Source organism: Anolis sagrei, chromosome 2 (genome assembly GCF_037176765.1).
Source record: "Anolis sagrei isolate rAnoSag1 chromosome 2, rAnoSag1.mat, whole genome shotgun sequence".
Taxonomy (NCBI): domain Eukaryota; kingdom Metazoa; phylum Chordata; class Lepidosauria; order Squamata; family Dactyloidae; genus Anolis; species Anolis sagrei.
This window is the reverse complement of record NC_090022.1, coordinates 92,495,287-92,501,441: the sequence shown is the minus strand read 5'-3', so window position 1 is coordinate 92,501,441 and position 6,155 is coordinate 92,495,287. Positions and strand designations below refer to the sequence as shown.

The following is a 6,155-nucleotide window of genomic DNA, read 5'->3' as shown; positions in this document are numbered from 1 at the left end:
CTACAATGCAACCTGAGCCCTGCTACATGCACAATGGAGGACCTTCTTGCAGCAACATCAGAAGCACTCCAAGTGGCCAGATACTGGTCAAAGGACATTGAACCAATGACCAAACTCACACATTTTGTATTCTGTATTTTGTATTTTTGTATTTTGTCTGTTTGTTTGCTTTGTTCTGTTAGAAATTTAATATAATTGACTGGTTGCTGTTGACTCGATAAATAAATAAATATATAGCATTAAGTATGGCCTAAATACAATGCAAGTCATTTTGGCTTATAAAGAGAGTTCAGGTTTGCTTTGCTCTTGGACCCATTTATTTTATTGCCCCGCCAGCTCTCTTCCCATTGCAGTTTTTATGTTCAAACATAGAAATGGGAAACACTGCCAAGAATTATCTTGACTTTGGTATTGACTTCAGTGATACATCTTTACATCTGAGAATCTTATTTAGTTCCTTTGCAGCTGTCCTTGCAGGTTTTATTCTTCTTCAAAGTTAATTTGGGGGGGGGGGGGGGAGTAAGGGCCTCTGAGGATCACCATGATGCATTGGGATGTTGAAAATGTAGTCCTTAAGGTATAGATATCTCCAGCCATTAAGAAGAGAAACTACAGGTGGAAAAGTGGCCTTAACTAAAATTCTATCAATCATTAAGCAAAGTTTAATGGGATCTTCTTAGGATAACAAGATGCAAGAGCTAACAAATTTCCTTTCTCCTTAATAGTTATGTAGAGCAGTTACTTTCCCCCAGCAGAAACATTTTTTGTCCATGAGGACCGAATTGAAATCTTGGCAAAAATGAATGAAACCTGCTTTGTCTCTTTGTAGATTTGGGGCTGTTGAATACTCCTAATGTTATTGAAGACCCCAGATCCCAGACCCCCCCCCCCCCCAATAAAACATAAACATGAATTATTCCCAGTAATTTATAGTTTACCCAAGGATGGAGGGCCAAACAAACTGGAAACAGTCCCCATCCCACCACCTCTCCTCAAGCCTCCTCAGGGCCAGCAACAGCCCCATGTTCTCACCCCCATGTCCTGCAACCAGGCTCCCTCCCTTCCCGACTCAGCCTGCTTCTGGAATGGATCTCCGCTAACAGAGATCACCTGGCTGGCTTATGTTTCTCTAATTTATGAGTCAGCCAGTAAACAAATGTCATATCCAAAATTCCTGACCAACAATGTTGTATTTTTTTCTTATCATACTCTAAAATATATTCAATGAAAACTGACCAATATGAATCGAATAATGATCTCAGACCTCACCTCTGAGGATGCTTGCCATAGATGCAGGCGAAACGTCAGGAGAAATGCCTCTAGAACATGGCCATATAGCCTGAAAAAACCCACAAGAACTGAGTGATTCCAGCCATGAAAGCCTTCGACAATACAATGATCTTTTAATTTCCCAATGAATGTCCTCATTTTCATTGATAGTTTATCATAGGTTGCATTCCATACTTCCCCATGCCATACTTCCAGCGCAAGATTGGTTACTATCCTCAAATTCCTTGCAATTATAAGTCTTGCTACTGTCAGTAAAATAATCAACAGTTCTTTTTTATTTCTAAGCTCAGTTTTGTGGCATCCATTAGTAATGCTAACCTAACATCTGGGACAATGTTTAATCCTATAATGTTACCTATTTCCATAAATATATTGTTTCAAAAATGTACCATAAACCTCCCGATAGCCTAGTTCTTTTATTTCCATACCAGCTGCCTGTCAGTTCCTCTTTGGAGCTCCCTGCCATCCCGTGAGACAAAGGTCCAAAGCAAAACTGTGATTATGATCCCATCACTAAAAGTATATATATCTTGGGGATGCCTTCTTTGTCTCTTGGCATGGGGCAACAACTCCCATTGTGGATGGTGACATCTACATAATCCTGTCAAATAGGTTCTCTGACATCCCTTTGTTTACCACATTCCATCATTGCACACCCAGGAGTGGGCACAGCCCCTGGAACTCCCTTCCTCCCTTGCACCACCTCTCCAGGACCATTGGGAGCCTCAGGGCTTCCCTGCCCAGCAGGAAGGAGATCCCTAGCTGCATCATCAGTGTTCCCACGAATCAAAGACCAAGGGGGCGAATGGCTTATCAGAGCTGGCCAATCAGGGGAGAGGGAGGGAAACTTTGACACTAGACCATAGTGGTGAATGGACACTTATGTTTATAAAAATGTGTGCTTTACAAACATGCTTTACACTTTATACTTTGGAGCACCAGTGCTGTACGAGTCTCCTTTTTGTGCAAATCGAATAAAGCCATTGGCACAAATCTGACCCCAGCAGCCACCAACAGTCCAGGCCTAAAAAGGACACCAAAGCCTAGACTCCAACTAGAATAAATTTCACACTCCTCCTTTCTCCTTGTGCTCAATCTGACCCTTCAAGATCAGATCCAGGATTTCCTCCTCCAGCCAAGGTCCCAGCCCCAGATCCATGAGGTGTGCAAGTCCAAATTTGGGGACGTTCCTGGCCCACAAGGACTTGAAATGGTCTGTCAGGCATATTTTCCCACCCCTGTACATTTTGGCTGTTTTCCCATCCAGTTCTGGAATGGCTATTTCTGGAGCAGTGTTAGGATAAATGACCAGAATATCAAACTCAACCGCAAACTCATACTTCAAGAGATTATGGATGTACTAGCACTTCCCAAGCCATCTGTTGCCTTCTTTGTTGGATTCTAGTCTGAACCAATCATTATCAGCGTTCTTGTTGTTCTCAACGTACTTAATGAGCACCTGGTATTCCTCCTAGAGCTGCTTCACCCACAGCTCTTGATCCCACAGGCCTGTGTTCATTTTCAGAAGCGGCAGCTCCTCCACCAGCCAGCAAGTTGCCTCGTCAGCCATCTTGGTTAAGGGAGAAAAGGAGATGCTTTTCTGTTTCTGATTGGTTTTCCTCCGTGGTTAGTGAAGTTTGGCAGGTGTCCCTCACTTTCCATGGGACATAGAAATCCTCCAAATGTCAACATCACTAACAGCATCATTTTGCTTGTTGGTGGCTTTTTAAAGTTATTTTTACAGAAAGCTCCAAACTAGCAATATAGGGGGAATGGGAAATTGTTCCCCACCCCCAGTGGAATTTCCTCCCATGAAGACTAGAAATAAAAGGGCACAATTTAGAACAGATTTGGGCATCACCTTCACCTTTCCTGTTTGATCAACAGTTCTGCATTGCAAACACCAGTACTACGTTCTTATCCTCCAGATGATGGACAATCTGGGAGCTCTTTGCAAGCCTCAATTACTTTTCAGCTGGCCCTGAAATACTGCTGTTATAACTGCCACCAAACTTCAGCAGTCTTGCCAAAATAATAACAGATAACATTTTTTGACAAAATGATGACTTGTTTTGGAGCAATTCTCTAAAAGAAGGCATTGAGTAATCATAAGTGAGTTCTCTTCCTGGTTCCAGTTGCTATAACACTGCAAAAGACCACAGTAACAGCAGAAAATTGGCCTCCTGACCAAGGAAAATTGTCCCTCTCTGTTTTAAAGTCTGAAACCCAGGTTGGGCAGCAATGTTAATAGCATTCTCGATGCTGTTAAGAATTGGGAAAGCTTGTTCAGGATGCACCACTTGTAGTGTTAGACCAGTCAAAAAGCAAATTCTATATAAGGATTCTAATCCTTTTTTATGTTCTGCAGACCTTAGTATCTGGCAATCAAGCTGTTCATTCCCATGGCGATTAGTATACTTTCAACATTTTCCATGATGGCCTGCTACCTACTTTCTCTAAACCCAGTTCTGAGTCACAAAAGTGTTATAATTTTGTGGAAATGACTGTGCTGCTCATGATATTTTACATCAGATATATAAGAGCTAATCAAATCACTGTCAATCCTCTATGCCTCTTTTGAAAGCAGCTGCCATTGCCATTCATCACTAAGTCCAGTTAATTCAGGCAGTCTTTTTGATCCATGGCCTTGCAGACCCAATTTTGATATTTCATATGCTGTCGAATTATTTCTCTCTAATAATGGCTTCATCCACTGAACATTTGGGGAGAGGAGACAGATACATTTTTCAATAATTGGAGTTTCCCCCATTCAATTAACTCCTTTCCCCACCATCAATGAGAACTGCTTCTCTGGAAATACAATCATCTCTTGATGCATCACAGGAAGGATGGGGGATTTCATTCAACTCATGTTTCGCTGAATGGCCTTATTTGTACCTATAAAGAATTTCTACACACACATAACATATATATGTTCTGGAAAAACATATATAGTGGAAAGATGTGAGAAAGTGTTTGAAGACCTTCTTTCTTTGCCCAACACCCTCAAATATATCTACAACTTAAATATAAAGTTTCATTTGCCATTTCATTTATATTCATTTTTTTATTTTCGGGGCCCAAAACAGCCCACAAAGAGGTGTAAACATGGTTAAACTACCTCCATATCTCCTAGAAAAACTTTTCAAAAATAAGTTGAGGCTGGGTACTGTAGCCCCCTAGCCCTGAATATTTGCCTAGCTATATGCCTGGATAACTTAAATTCCAGGTTATATGGGAAAGAAGCTGAATAAATGCTGAACTCTCTCAATGCGCCTAGATTGGCCAACCATTAGTGGTTGCATGAAGCCTACAGCTTATGAAAAGTCAGCATAGAAGCACTGGATGACTGTTGTTTTCATTGGATTTCCTCTCTCATATGCAAATAAAAATTAATTGCATACCTGCCCAATGTTTTCTAAAAGAATTAATTTAGTAGATCACATAAGGTAATTAGTAGGCATGGTTAGGTTCGGTTGGAATCTTCGGTATTCGGAATAAATTCAGAAAGATTTCTTTTTGAAGCGATTTTGACATTTTTAAGGAAACCGGAAGTCCCTTTGCCTTTCTGAAGCTTTTTACACCATTTCTCTTACAAAACAGTAAGTTAGTCAGAAATGATTCAGCTTTTCAAACCAGTATGGATGGATTCCATTTGGTTTCCTTTCCCTCCCAGTCAGCCTTGGGTGAGAGATGCAGTTTTACCCTGTGTGGATGGATTTCCTTCGGTTTCCTTTCCTTCCCGGCCAGCCATGGGTGAGAGATGCAGTTTTACCTTGTGTTGATGGATTCCCTTCGGTTTCCTTTCCCTCCCGGTCAGCCTTGGGCGAGAGATGCAGTTTAAACCAGAGTGGATGGATTTCTTCCCTTTGCTTTGCCTCTTCCTGATTGGCTGAGAAACCATGCTGGCAAGGATTCATGCAGAGATTGGCCAGAGGTTTCCCTGATGTCACTGACAGGAGGAGAGGGAAGAGAAACAACTGAATGTTGATGAGTTTAAAGGTCTGGTTTGTTGCAGACTCCCCCTTGGAGGGTGCAAAACTGGGGGAAATAATATCTTGGGTTTTCAGATGATTCCTTGCTTGACTTAAGTGTCCAGTTCCATGGAGACAAGGTGCAAGACTCAGGAAACAAAAGGTAAAAAATCTTGAATAACCAGAGGCTTGCCTGCCCATTCAGAAGGCTAATATATTTATATTTGTTTTAGTCTTCTTTTCTGTAAGAACTGTAAGCTTTCAGTCTTAGTCAAACAAGTAAATATCCTAAGCCCACCTTGGTTACAAAGAAATCATACACAAAAGATCTGATATTATGTGGCATGGGAGATCACTGCAGGGACCTTTCTTTAATTGTATAGAGATCTCAGTTCTCAGGAGCTTATGTAAATAGGGGGCATGGAGGAAACAGATGTCTTCAGGATATATTTGATATAAGTTTAAACATTTAGAAATTGATATAGTACACAAGCAATACAAGTTACTCAAGAAATATAATTTTTATACATTTATTTATACATTGATATAGTTCAGGGTATAGTTGCTGCTGGGTCCTCCTGGAGCCTCCAGTAGCTTTGACATTGCAAAACTTTGAAAGAGCAAAAATATTTTTAAAAATAAAGAAAAAACATAACTCTTGCTTGAAGTCTTATTGAAGTTAATTAACCTGTGGGAGGGGGGGTGTGCTGTGGCTTGATGAAACACTGAGATATCATCACCACCCCCAACCACAACCACCAGAAACATCTAATACACCGTGTAAGCCTTATCACCTTTCTTTAGTATGCCTTTTAAAAATGTTTTTTGCCTGATATAAGAAGCTGGTGAGATTTCAGACTTTGCTAGATGTGTTATGTGTGTTTTGGTTAG

The 6,155-nt window shown here is 40.8% G+C and overlaps 1 pseudogene; it reads right to left on the bottom strand.

Moving 5' to 3' along the window:
* Nucleotides 1-2,356: 2,356 nt before the first annotated feature.
* Nucleotides 2,357-2,860, bottom strand: LOC132765584 (ubiquitin-fold modifier-conjugating enzyme 1 pseudogene; annotated as a pseudogene).
* Between the last annotated feature and the right edge of the window lie 3,295 nt (nucleotides 2,861-6,155).